Below are 14,468 nucleotides of genomic sequence, written 5' to 3' on the forward strand. Positions count from 1 at the left end.
CCTAACTTAAAGTTCATCAACCTGAAAGCATTTCTCTTTTAATGTATACTTATATTCATTGATACACATATAATTAACATCAAAATAATTTATTCATGATTTTGTGCAGTTGAATATAAATATAAACATGTACATGTAAATGTTGATAAAGTACAAGAGATTTATATATTCTGCTGCTGCAAACACAGTTGGGTCTACTGATATTCATTAAACATTTTTATTCTATTCACATTCAAAACATTACAAGGCATTGTAAACAATACATGGGCATGAAAGACATAATTTTTATGCTCAACTAAATAGCACAGTGTAATTAGCATGACAATTTAAAAATAATATGACAAATTTTACTGCTACATGAAACTGCAAAGGTTATATACTTATACTTTGCTTGTTAAAAAAAAAGAGGAAAATTCAAGGAATACGTATGTTATGTGATAATTTATACTTTATTCGCTGTAACTTAGTAAATAAACCAAAGAATATTACCCTGTAGTTTTCTTCCTACACATGCTATCTGTATATTATTTTGATGCAGTTATGGATTCCTCCAAAACATTTTTTTTTAATATTTTAACTTGCAGCAGGGAACTGCTGCATAGGACTTACATAGCTGGGGCCTGTTGTTCAATCCTCAGCAGTGCCTGTGCTCTGACTTTACTCTTCCCTTCTTATGAAACTCTACCTTCACCATGATTTAATAATATATATATTTAGAAATACCACCTTAACTCCAGGATAATAAAGGATTTAATAATTATTCAGCGAGGCATAGTGCTTAATGGCTTTGGTCCTCCATTATTAGCTTATTATTTCCAATTATCACTATCATCCTAGAATAATTTGATTGTTTATATTGCTGTACTTTTTTTTCTTCTATCATCACTGGTGCATCAGCACTCCAGATTGACTTGTTCAGATAGTACAGAGATTGAAAAGATGAAAGACTCTATAGCACTGAAACTTCCTTCAGTAAATTGTGAGGCTGCCTATCTTGAAACTGTTGTTTACATGGCAAAGCAAGCACACTATTCAAGTGAGTTACCTCAGCGGTCCCATTTCTGTACCTTTTAAAAATAAAACTGGCAAGGTTGGATCCGTGGTTCATCCAGTACAATGCACATATAACAATGGGGAGGACCCTGGCTCAAGCCCCTAGTTTCCTGGTTTCCACCTGCCTAGGGGAAGCTTCACTCTGAATGATGCAGCAGTGGTATTTATCTTTCTCTCCCCCTCCCTCTCCTTATCCCTTTACTTCTCCCTTACTGTTTTTCCCTATCTTACACCCTCTATCATAAAGAAAAAGAAAAATAAAGAAAAAAAAGTCCTTTTGGAAGTACTAGAATCAGTGTGGGCACTTAAGACTGTAAAAAATAATAAAAAGTACAAAAGTGAAATGATTTATGAATTAGCAGTACTTATATATTAGTATACGACTTTTTGTAAGATATGAGAGAAGGGTAAAATAATTAGGATTACTTCAGCCAGTCTAAGGAAGATTGACTTGCCCTATTAACTAACATCAGGCCATTAGTAATGACTTAGTTAAGACAGTGCTCAGCAGTTCTCCATTTATATGAAGGGCAAAACACGGACACACTGGCTGGCTTACTTATAAAATTAGGAACATACAATTTATTAGGTATGTAGAAGTTTTCATTATGAAAGAAAGTTTTCTAATCCTCTAAGATGTCATTGAAGAGAGCAGTAAATTAGAATGTATAGTTAGTTTGACAATATATGAAAGTTCATTGATTCAGCTATATAATCAGATAGTAGGACCACAGTGGAAATGGAGAGTATGATGTCCCTCACATGGAATTTGCTGAATGTAACCCCATACTTAGTCTCTCCAGTGAAAATTAGGAAATAAGTTAAAAAAATAAAACAACTGATGTCTGTTTTTCTGTGTTTTATAGTATATAGTTGTTTTTTTGTTTGTTTGTTTTGTTTTTCTTATTGCATGAAGCTGTGTTATCTGCTAGGGAGCATAACTATTGAATATAGATTGTGACTGTCTCAAGGGTACAACTATACAACTCCCCAAAATATGTATTAGCATACTTTGCATACCACCAAAATGACATCTCACACTACCACAATGCAATGGATTCATATCCTTCTAAAATGCCTTCTTTATAACCTTTAGAAAATTCATACTTGTCTCCCTTGAGACTACAAGAATGAATCACTTCTTTTTTTTCAGGGATCACATACTTTATTTAGTAAAATGAAGACATGTGTACAGACAGGTAAGAATCATCTGGAGAAAATGACAACTAGCTGATTTGTTTAATCTCTTTATATCCTGACCAATCCACCTGGAATAAACTTCATTGGTTGTTTAAATTATCTGACTCTCCTATTGATCCTGTTCTCAAGATCTGTCCCTTTAAAAAATTCTTCTTCTTTTCTTTTTAAAAAAAATATTTATTTATTTTTGGTTGTCCTTCTTGTTTTTTATTATTGTAGTTATTATTGATGTCATTGTTGTTGGATAGGACAGAGAGAAATGGAGAGAGGAGGGGAAGACAGAGAGGGGGAGAGAAAGATAAACATCTGCAGACCTGCTTCACTGTCTGTGAAGTGACTCCCCTGCAGGTGGGGAGCCGGGGGCTCGAACCAGGATCCTTATGCTAGTCCTTGAGCTTCACGCCATGCATGCTTAACCTGCTGCACTACCAACTGACTCCCTTTTTCCTTTCTAAGTCAACCTACATCTATCTGATTATAATTACTTCTTCCTCCATTTTTTTCTTCCTTTCCCTTCCCTCTCTATGCCAAAAACAAAAACAAAAGGCTAACGTTTCCTGTAACTCTGTAATGTCCATTCCTTGCCCTAATTTTGCCTCTAATAGTACATCTGATAGTAAAAATTTCACATGCTAGACTCATTCAGAGTAGATGGAGGCATAAAAACCTCTGACAAGCAACAGTTGAAGGAAACAATCAGTTCTTAAGACTTCAAGTCAAACTACCATTTATAATATGTCTGAAGAAATTAATGTCTATGCATGAATCAATAATTACATCTGTTCCAAAAGTGGAAGCGCTAACCAGATCAGGGTTTTTAAATTTTATTTATTGGGGGATTAATGTTTTACATTCCACAGTAAATACAATAGTTTGTACATGCATAATATTTCTCAGTTTTCAACACAGCAATACAACACCCACTAGGTCCTCTGTCATCCTTTTCCAAGACCTGTACTCTCCCCCCACCCCCATCCACCCCAGTCTTTTACTTTGGTGCAATATACCAACTCCAGTTCAGGTTCTACTGTGTTTTCTCTTCGATTTTGTTTTTCAACTTCGACCTGAGAGTGAGATCATCCCATATTTATCCTTCTGTTTCTGACTCATTTCACTTAACATGATTTCTTCAAGCTCTATCCAAGATGGGCTGAAAATGGTGAAGTCACCATTTTTGATAGCTGAGTAGTATTCCATTGTTTTTATATAACACAACTTGCTCAGCCATTCTGTTGTTGGACACCTGGGCTGCTTCCAGGTTTTGGCTACTACAAATTGTGCTGCTATGAACTTAGGTATACACAGATCTTTGTGGATGGGTGTGTTGGTTGGGGTCCTTAGGATATATCCCCAGGAGAGGAATTGCAGGGTCATAGGGCAGGTCGATTTCTAACTTTCCAAGAGTTCTCCAGACTGTCAGAGCATTTTTTAAACATATTTATTTATTTTCCCTTTTGTTGCCCTTGCTGTTTTTACTGTTGTTGTAGTTATTGTTGTCTTTATTGATGTCATCATTGTTGGATAAGACAGAGAGAGAAATGGAGAGAGGAGGGAAAGACAGAGAGGGGGAGAGCAAGATAGACACCTGCAGACCTGCTTCACCAATTGTGAAGCGAAACCCCTATAGGTGGGGACCCGGGGGCTCAAATCGAGTTCCTCACTCTGGTCCTTGTGCATTGTGCCACGTGCACTTAACCCACTGTGCTACCGCCCTACTACCTGTCAGAGCATTTTTAAGAGTGACTCAGATCTTGTTTGAGACCTCTGCTTAAAACATAGAACATATGACTTTGACTGTATTCTATTAGTTAAAACAAGTCAAAAAGCTAGACAACATTTTAAAAATAAGGATATAGTCTCCAACTATTAGTGGAAGTTATATATGAAATATGGTGACCATCTCTACAACCTAGGAAATAGCATTTGTATATTAATGGAGTTGTTTTGTCACATTATTTTATTTTATTTATCTATTTATTGGATAGAGATAGAAATTGAAAGGAAAGGGGGAAAATAGGGTGGGAGAGAGAAAGACACCTACAGCACTGTTTCACTACTTGTGAAGCTTTCCCCCTACAAGTGGAGACTGGGGTCTTGAACCAGAGTTCTTGTGGATTGTAATATATGCTCAACTGGATGTGCCACCACCTTTATCACATACTTCAAAGCAATATTTGCACATTAGAAAAGCAAAATTCAGGCGAGGCAGTAGGGGCACAGTGAGTTAAGCACACATGGCACAAAGGCAAGGATAGTAGTAAATATCAGGGTTCCAGCCCTCTTCCCTTTTCATTAAGTGAAACAGCTCCCGACTTCCTTCACATTGTCCTTACTTCATGTTGTCCAGAATCTTTTTTTCTCTCAGTGATGGTGCATAACCAAAGGCTTCATGTCACAAAAATTTAGGGTCCAGGTGGAACTTGAGTTCAGAGATCTCTGGGTCATCTTCCCCTAATATTACCCTCTCTGAGAGTATGAAGCAAAATTCTTCTTGGGGTGCACAAGGAAGGAGTTTTGGCTTCCATAACTGCTTCTTTACTGGTCATGGATATTGGCCAGTTGATCCAGACCCCCAACTTGTATTTGTCCCTAGTAGAGTAGAACTATGGAGAAGTGAGGTTCTGGGACATATTGACAAAGTCATCTGTTAAGAAGGTCAGGGGTTGGAATCTAGTAGCATCTAGAACTGTTGGCTAATGGGCAATTAAGATATAAAGTAGGATAAAATGTTTAATAAACAGGGGCCCAGGAGTAGGAATAGAGTGAATGATAATGTGGACTCAAGGGTGAATAGAGGCTAGAAATCTGATTAAGGTAAGTTTCTAGGAGCCCAGGACTTTGAAAAACTGAACTTTTTATCATTTGACTTGCAAAAATTTTCTCTGGTTTTGTTTTCAATCTTGTTTTTGGTAATTTTCATGTTAAAAGCATTTAAGTCACACTGTAAATTTTGAATTTATAAATTATTAGTAGCTGTATTTGTCTTATTTTTTCCTTCCGATTATACACATTTCATGGAGATTATTACTCTTGACTCAACAGCATAACAAAACAATTCCAAAGTTTTCATAGATTCCATTTTGATCCAAAATTTATCATTTATAATCTCAGGGAAAATAGTTTTTGACTACATAGATTTGGATCATTTAGAAACTGACCCCCCCTTATATGTTCTTCATTCTGACTTAACTGGTAAATCTGAACAAAGAGAATAATAACTCCTGAAAGGCATCTTCCACTACAGGACTCCTGGGAGACAGATGCAAATGCACCTGCCATAAAGCAAAGATAATTGTTCCTACTGAAGGAAAGAGCTGAAGGGCAACATGACAGACACTATGACCTTCTAGCAGCAGGCAGCTTACTGGCTCCTCAACCCACAAAACAGCTGTGCTCCATCAGCTGGAGACATTATATCAGTATCTACGAGGTGAGAGCAGAAATGATGCCAATGCCACTCATGCTCAATAGTGGGGCAATAGCTGCCTCTATGAAGTAATTACAGCTGAGCCTGGCCCTCCCATTCTGCTGGGGTACTTTGATACACCAGTCACAGTCTTGGAGTCTCCAAAATGTGTTTTATTATTCTCTTGAGTAAGTTAGGTATACATGAAATATACAAGGCAAGAAAGAAAACTGAACAGACTTTTATCAGTGTCTCATCTACTAAGATCAATAAATATGTATTAGCCTTCCAAAGATATCTGTGATTAAAATTTCTGTTATTATATTAGTATTTTTCTTGAACTCAAATGTGTTTTTAAAGAACAATTATAAGGACTCAGATAACATTAAATACGTTACATTCCTAAAGCATGTAAGTGTATACCCACTTTACCTTAAACAATAATATACTTCTTCATTAACAATTTTATTAACATTCATAACTTTAATTATATTGGAAAACAAAATATAACCTATATTTCTTAGGATAAAAGACTATAGAAGAACAGTTGATTTGGTTTATTTTTAAATAAACTTTTTATTCTTTAATATTTTAGTTCATGATTAAGTAAGTGCTTGCTTTGCACATGTTAGTTATTTTAAAGATAGCACATTGGTAATACAGTGGACTTGAATGCCTCAGACAAAGCACTCAATTCAGCAGTTTCAGGTTAAATGCCCAGCACCGCCACACCCAGAGAAGAACAATTTATTTTATCTCTCTTGTGAAAAAAATATAAATACATCTTTCAAATACAAGATTTATTTTAAGATGTAAATTTGTAACATTACAGATGAAAATTTCAGCACTGAGAATGGTCTGAGGGGCTGGATGGTGGTGCACCTGACTGAGCACAGTTACAATGCAAAAGGACCAGGGTTTGAGACCCCAGTCTCCACCTTCAGGGGGAAAGCTTCACAAGTGGGGAAGCAGAAAACAGAATTAGCTGACAGTTTTCTCTAGCTCATCCTCTGTCTGGCTAATTCAAAGAAATAGTCTCTGTAATCCTCACAGAAATGTGATCAGTAAGGGAAAACTTCAGCAAGGGTAGAGAACATAGGGGACATATTCAAACAGAAATCAAACAACTAAAGATACCACCCCTCTCCCCATTTATAGTTGGAGACTAGACAGCAGCTACTGACCAGGGTTTACAGTTTGCACTGAATGAGACTATATCGATGTCTCTGCAGTGGTGATTGTTGCCCCCCAAAATGAGAGATGTTAGTAGCTAAGGTTGGGTGTTTACCCCCAAGACCATGCATTGTGTCAGGGCTTATTTATAAGTTCAGGGAATGCTGTGAATCCCCCTTCCTCTCAGAACTGAAGACCACTGACAGTTCCTAATATTCCTGGTCTGCTGCATGCCCTGGGGTCGGTGCTGCTTTAGGTCCTTGTGTCAGTATCTTGAGTCTTGCACTTGAGTGGCACTGTGATATTGACTTTGGGAATATGGTAGAGCTCCCCATAAAGATGTGACTAGTCTGTGTAAATCTTGGCTCCCACAGTTCTCTTTGGAGCCCTGGTAATCCCAGCTAGGTCTTGGTAGGAACTCTGATATGAGGTGCTACTGTACAAGCTGTTGTGCTGGTATTTAAAGTCTTATGTCTAAGTGGGGGGCTTGAAGTCCCAGTGGGTTTCTTGAAGAGATAACACACTTATAGATAGTACCCATAGACTGCTACACTGTGTGTAAGCTGGTGAAGCTCTGGAGACTATAGATAGCACATGTCCTTTTGGGTTTGTTAGGAAGCCACAGAATCAGGAAGTCACAGAAACAGAACTGTGACCAGGTTGGACTGGGCTGTGAAGAGCCAAAACCTGATTTGGCTGTTATTATTTCTGGAGAGGGCAGAAGCTACAGCTTGGGCTGATGGCAAAGCCTCATAAAGATTACAGGATAATATGGTGCAGTTTTGATACCAGGGAGTTTGAATTTATATGTGATGATTTCCCTTCCTGCTCCAAGCAAGGTAGCTAGTAACTGCTTCTATGGAATTTACTGTTTTCTTCAACCTCAATTTTTCCCCCAAAGTCTCCAGTTTCCTTTTTCCATATTATAATATAAATCCTGCAGCACAGTTGTACCTGGGAAATCTATCAATTAGATAGATGATAGATAGACAATAGATAAATATTGTTGATACTGAGAAATTGAGATGTTAAGCATAGATGGGGTTGAAGAAAAATAAAAACAACTGCAGTAATAGTTCACTGCTTGTGAAGCTTCTCCCCTACAGGTGGGGTCTGGGGGCTTGAACCTGGATCCTGGCACATGATACTGTGTGCACATTAACAAGTATTCCACCAGCCAGGCCTGGTCGCTGGGATTTTACACATCCTTCCATATTGTCCAGGTCAGAACTCTCCCCCTCAGAATCTTCTCCTCATAAAAGAAGATTCTATCTTTCTCTGAGGTCTTACTTGTGGTGGGTGTGTCATTCTTTCTCCTCTGCACCTGTGTTCTTTATTGTGGGAGTTATTTTTAGCCATGTCTCAGGCTGTTTTCCATGTAGAAATATTTTAATTGGATGGTGTAGCTACAGTTTTCTCCAAGAGGCAGAATCACTTCCTACTTTTTTTTTTTTCCATCTTGGACATACCTCTTGCCATAGATATTTACTTTCTCAAAGAAAGTTTCTCAACTAAAAATTATTATGCATCCTCGCTACTACAAGGAGGGTTAAATATATGTAAAAATTAAAAATATATATGTAAAAATTTAAAAAATATATGTAAAAATTAAAAATATGTAAATAGGTAAGGTTACATATTAAAATATGTAAATAGGTAAGGTTACATATTAAAAATATGTAAATAGGTAAGGTTATTCATTTATCTCTGTTATTTTACTAGATTCTCTAATCCTCTTACCTGAACATCACCTAGTTCCTGGGATCAAAAAAAAAAAAAAACCAGAAGGGGAAACAGCTCAGTCCAAATGGGGCAGTCTATAACTATTAAGTCATTTAAAACCTAGGGCAAGTGATAAAGTGGCCACTTAGTTCCTTCTATACCATATAATTTTAGTTCCAACTGCTGGCACAAGGCAATTAGAAATACATTTGTTTTTAGCTACATGAATTATAGTAAAGACAAGGGCACTTTAGACCTGTAAAACTAAGGAAAAATAAAGCAAATTCCAATGTCTTTCAAGAAACTTCAAGTACCAAATTAATGCAAGGGACTCACTTAAACAGTCAGTGGTAAATGGCAATGAATGGAACATATCTTAACTCTGAAGGAGATAATTAGAGGAGCTGAAGAAATACAAAGGAAAATTATTTTTAAAATGTGGGTGAAGTAACTGCAAAATAACTCCAGTAGTAAAATTTTAGACTTTTCTGCCTGAGGTTCCCAGTTCATCCCTCTGTGCCACAGAGTTTCTGTTTCTCTCCTGTAAAACTCTTCTTCTCTATCACGTATAAAATAATTAAAATAAACCCTTAACATGTGTATCCAGAGTTTAATTAAAAATAGAAATCGTGACAGATGGACATGACAATTCAAAAATGCAGGAAGGGATGCTACGTTCAGATCATATAGTTTAAGGAACAAGATACCACTGGTATCCAAGTAATAGATATTGATATTTTGTTAAGAAATTAAACTGATAAATACTAATTCCAAATACACAGCAAATAGAAATAATAAGTAAAATGCTTGATATTTCTACTGAATACATGTGCTTGTGATGACCATTATTCCAAAATTAATTACCTCCTGATACTTCAAAGATTTTTTAATATTTATTTATTGGATATAGATGGCCAAAAACCTAGAAGGAAGGGGAAAGATACAGAAGGAGAGAGAAAAAAATAAAGAGAGCGAGAGAGAGAGGGAGAGGGAGAGGGAGAGGGAGAGGGAGAGGGAGAGAGACAAACACCTGCAGACCTACTTCAGAGCTTGTGAAATGACACCCCCGCAGGTGGGGAGCAGGAGGCTAACCAGGATCCTTACACCAGTCCTTATTCTTGGCACTATTTGTGTTTTAACAGTCCAACCCCATCAATTCATTTTTTTATTATTGGGGAATATCCTATATTACATATGTACCACAATTTGTCCATTAAACAGTAAAAGGACCTATGAATTATTTCCATATTTCTTACAAATATGAATTATAGTGCTGTGAACATTCCAATAGAGATTCTTTGTGAACAAAGTTATTATTTCATGATTAAATCCTTAGAAGTAGGATTGCTGTGTGGTTTTAACTTTGTATGAAATCACTGAATGTTTTATGCTTATAAGAATATGTCTTTCATCATCCATATCAATAATGTGTATGAGAAGCAACAGGCACTGAAGTCTTCTCCAGCTTCTGTTTCTCCCCAAAATCTCTAATGTTATAAGGGAAAGCCTTCAGGACAGTGGTGCCTAGAATTTTTAATTCATTATTTATTTGTTGGGTAAAGACAGAAAATGAGATGGTAGAGGAAGATAGAAAGAGAAACACCTCCAGCTCTACTTCACTTCTTTTGAAGCTTCCACCCTGCTGGTGTGTATTAAGAGCTTGAACCTGAGTCCTAGGGCACTGTGATGTGTCACTGTCTGAATCTTATCTTTCTTTTAAGTATTATTTTATAATAATTGCTGTAAATCTGGGATAGTATATATAATTTATTCCAGTTCATGAACCTGGTAAGCAGCAGAAGGAATTTGTACCCAGATAATCAGGCTCTTTGCACTTTTAAAATATATTTTATATATTTATTTATTTATGGGACAGAGATAGAAATCGAGAAGGATGGGTAAGATAATGGGGAAGAGAGACAGAGAGACACCCATAGCATTGCTTCACCATGTGCACTCAACAAGGGGCACCACTACATGGCCCCCTGACTCTTTACCCTTAACAACTTTATATCTCAAGTATGAAACCTAGAAAATCTTAAGTTATTTAATCATAAAAAGTTAATTAAAAAGAAGTGAAAACAGGTGCTTGGTGTTGGAGCTCCTGGTTGAGTGCACAGGCTACCATGCCCAAAAGCCAAGGTTCAAACCCTGGCTCCTCACCTGCAAGGGGGAAGCTTCACAAGTGGTGAAGTAGGTCTGTAGGTATCTCTCTTTTTCCCTATCTCTCCCTCTCCTCTTAATTTTCTCTGTCTTATCAAATACAATAGAAAAATGAAAGAAAGAAAAAGGAGAAAAGAAATAACAACAAACAAAACAAAATAACAACAAACAAACAAAATTCAGCCAGGAGAAGTGGATTCACAGTGCCAGCACCAAGCCCAGTGATAACCCTAGTAGCAATTAAACAAATTAATTAAAGAAAATAAATTGAAACTAATATAATGAAATAAAAATATAGTGAGATACTGTAGATAGTTTTCAGGAACTGAAAACTACCAATTTCATGGATGCTTGAAAACATAAGACTTCCCCAGAACAAATCAAATCAATGGGGTTTATAGTCAACAACATTTATACCCCTTTCTCATATTTGGTAGCTACTCTCTTCCCTGATCCAGCTTTCTGGTCCTTTTCCAGCCATGACATCATCTCCCCAGAAAATAATTTGGAGCCACCTGCATATCAGATTTCAGGTTCAGGGGAAAAAACAAATAATAATAATAATAAATAACTAGTATAGCCACAGGCCCTTTGTAATATAACTAAAATATGCCTACTAGCTATCTACAAAATTGAAGACGCCCCCCCCCCCCCCCCCACTCTTCATCTGCAGTATACCAGCCTTCAGGTTCATGATTGTTCAACAATTTGTTTGGCTTTGTGTGTTAACTCTCTTTTCAGCCACCAAGTTCCAGATGCTAGCATGATGCCTACCAGACTTCCCTGGACAGACAACCTTACCAGTGTGTCCTGGAGCTCCACTTTCCCAGAACCCCACCCTACTAGGGAAAGAGAGAGGCAGCCTGGGAGTATAGATTGACTTGTCAATGCCCATGTTCAGCCTGGAAGCAATTACAGAAGCCAGACCTTCCACATTCTGTATCCCACAATGACCTTGGGTCTGTACTCTCAGAGGGTTAAAGAATAGTAAGACTATCAGGAGAGGGGATGGGATACTGAGATCTGATGGTGGGAATTGTGTGGCATTGCACCCCTCTTATCCTATGTTTTTGTCAATGTTTCCTTTTTATAAGTAAATAAATAAATAAATAAATGACTGTCTGCTAAGAGCTAAAGTTTAATTTGTTATTCACAGAAATTGTGAAAGAGCTTCATTATGTTTGCACTGGTTTCTGACCTTCAATCCTAATAGTATAATGAAAAGAAGACTGTTTGATCCACAAACCAGGGTGGTTTAGAATAGAGAAACACACAGCTACACAGATGACTATAAGGAATAGTACTTCAGAGGAAGTTATCATCTTTATTGTACTGAGCAGCAAGCTTGCCTGCCATTTGCTCCAGTGAGAGAGAATTGCCCTATTTTCTCAGGCTGTAAACAAACATGCAGGATACTCTGTTCTATGACTAGTTCTACCTTCCTCATCACTTAGCTATAAAAGCATCCTTACTAATACAATCCTGAAGCAAGGGTAACCAATGACATATGTTAGATGTGAAGCATTAGAAACCTGCTAGAGAAGGGAAATTGACTCAAAATAACTTAAGCATGGGGAAAGCATTTTATAAAAACAAAAGTCATCATTAGGAAATGTTTAGCACATGTAATTAGATAATATTATAAATCTGTATGCCAAATTACAAAGTTAAATTAAATAATTATCCAAAATATTTTAAATTTGCAATTTAATATTACAAAGTAAAATAAGTTAGAGTAATTTAAATTATAGGTTAATTTTAACTTAAATTATAAGAACTATATAGTAATAAAATATTGCATGTTAACTGCAGAAAACATGTAAGAAAATACAAGGTAAATAAATACATTTTGAATATTTTTAGAGAAATAAATTAATGTTTTAAAACATGATCAGGGCGTCAGGCGGTAGCACAGCAGGTTAAGCGCACGTGGCACAAAGCACAGGAACCACTGTAAGGATCCCAGTTCGAGCCCCAGGCTCCCCACCTGAAGGGTAGTCACTTCACAGGCGGTGAAGCAGGTCTGGAGGTGTATTTTTCTCCCCCTCTCTGTCTTCCCCTCCTCTTTCGATTTCTCTCTGTCCTATCCAACAACGAGCGATATCATCAACAATAACCACAACGAGGTCAACTAAAGGGGGGAAACGGCATCCAAGAGCAGTCGATTCATGGTGCAGGCACTGATCCCCAGCAATAACCCTGGAACCAAAAAAAAAAAAAAGGAGGAGAAGGAGAAGGAGAAGGAGAAGGAGAAGGAGAAGGAGAAGGAGAAGAAGAAGGAGGAGAAGAAGAAGAATGAGAAGAAGTGACTCTCTTTATCCATACTAAAACGGTTGAAAGCAAAGTTCCCAGTAATTGACTTGGCGTCTCACGTAGGCTTGCATGTAGCTTTGTGAAGAAAAAACAAACAAGAAGACATGATCAGACATGATTTTAAAGCATTTTTATTTTATTTTTATTGTGGTAGTTACTGATGTCATCGTTGTTGGATAGGACAGAGAGAAATGGAGAGAGGAGGGGAAGACAAAGAGGGGGAGACAAAGATAGACACCTGCATACCTGCTTCACCACCTCTGAAGCAACCCCCATGCAGCTGTAGAGCTAGGGGTTCAAATCTGGATCCTTACGCAGGTCCCCGCACTTTGCGCCATGTGCACTTAACCCACTGCACTACTGCCCTGCTCCCTAGATCAGTAAATATTTTAAAAGGAACTGATATTTAAATATATACACATATCGTCTATCAATTATTTGCATAGTGGAAACCCCCTGAAATGTATTGCAAAATTATAGAATATTTCTATAGATAACTCATATATATTCATGAAAAATTAAGTTATTTATTTATAATATTTATTTATTTATTTATTTTGCATAGAGACAATGAAATTGAAAGAGAAGAGGAAGATAGAAAGGAAGAGAGACAGACACCTAGAGACCTTCCTAACCCTATCCTAATGGGATATATATATTTCCATTTTTTCTATGGCCCTTTCTAAGACACACCTACACCTATTACTACTTCCAAGTGTACTTCCTTTTTCCTCTTCTCTCTGAGCCCTAAAAGAATTGGAGTTTAGAGCCCTTCATTTCTGTGGGAGAGATAGACACCCCACCTCCTGGGTTAAGGCCTATCATCTCTACACTGAGTCTTGAGAGGGTAGACGTGAGCCCTCCCCAAGAGAGGAGTGTTCCTTCTCTACCATGTGGACCCAAGATAGCGCCTAGATTCCGGACTGGGGACAGAGACTCTCTCATCACAAGTTCCTTAACTCATGAAGAAGAGTGTGGCCAGCGCCTGTGAGGGACATATATGGTCTTATGTTGCGGACATGACGTGGTATGTTATGAGGTGTGGCTTTGTGATTGGATCGCTACTACTTTCCCTTCCCTAAATCACAGTATATTAACCCCACATGCTGTACAATAAAGGACCTGTCTCTCTGAAGCACTCCTGGAGGTTCTTGTCTTTTCTCCCGCACTAACCTTCACCACCCCTTTACCTGCAGCGGCGTGTCGCCCCCTAGACCAGCATGGGCCACAGGTGAGAAACAGGCGACACATTTCCACCATACTTACATTTTATGCAGATTACACTACTGAAGCCAGAAATTCTGTGTGTGTTGCACTGTGCGATGTGTGCAGACTGTACTGCAAGAAAATAAAGAACTCTTTCGTCATCACAAAGATCTCATTTATGCAACTATTTTATGCTCACTGCCACAATTCATCTCTTCACTATTCAAAGTTA

At 37.5% G+C, this 14,468-nt stretch overlaps 1 long non-coding RNA gene across 2 annotated transcripts in view; it reads left to right on the forward strand.

Annotated features, from left to right (window-relative positions):
* LOC132540482 (uncharacterized) overlaps window positions 1-5,811 on the forward strand; it is a 34,124-nt gene extending 28,313 nt beyond the window's left edge. Inside the window, exon 3 of one of the 2 annotated variants that reach the window (XR_009551683.1) lies at window positions 5,498-5,811. This is a non-coding gene — a long non-coding RNA (uncharacterized LOC132540482). Of the gene's footprint in view, window positions 1-2,206; window positions 2,306-5,497 lie in introns of those variants that run through there. The other variant, XR_009551686.1, reaches the window with a different exon arrangement.
* Window positions 5,812-14,468: the final 8,657 nt, after the last annotated feature.

The sequence above is a fragment of the Erinaceus europaeus genome, chromosome 1 (genome assembly GCF_950295315.1).
Source record: "Erinaceus europaeus chromosome 1, mEriEur2.1, whole genome shotgun sequence".
Taxonomy (NCBI): Eukaryota; Metazoa; Chordata; class Mammalia; order Eulipotyphla; family Erinaceidae; genus Erinaceus; species Erinaceus europaeus.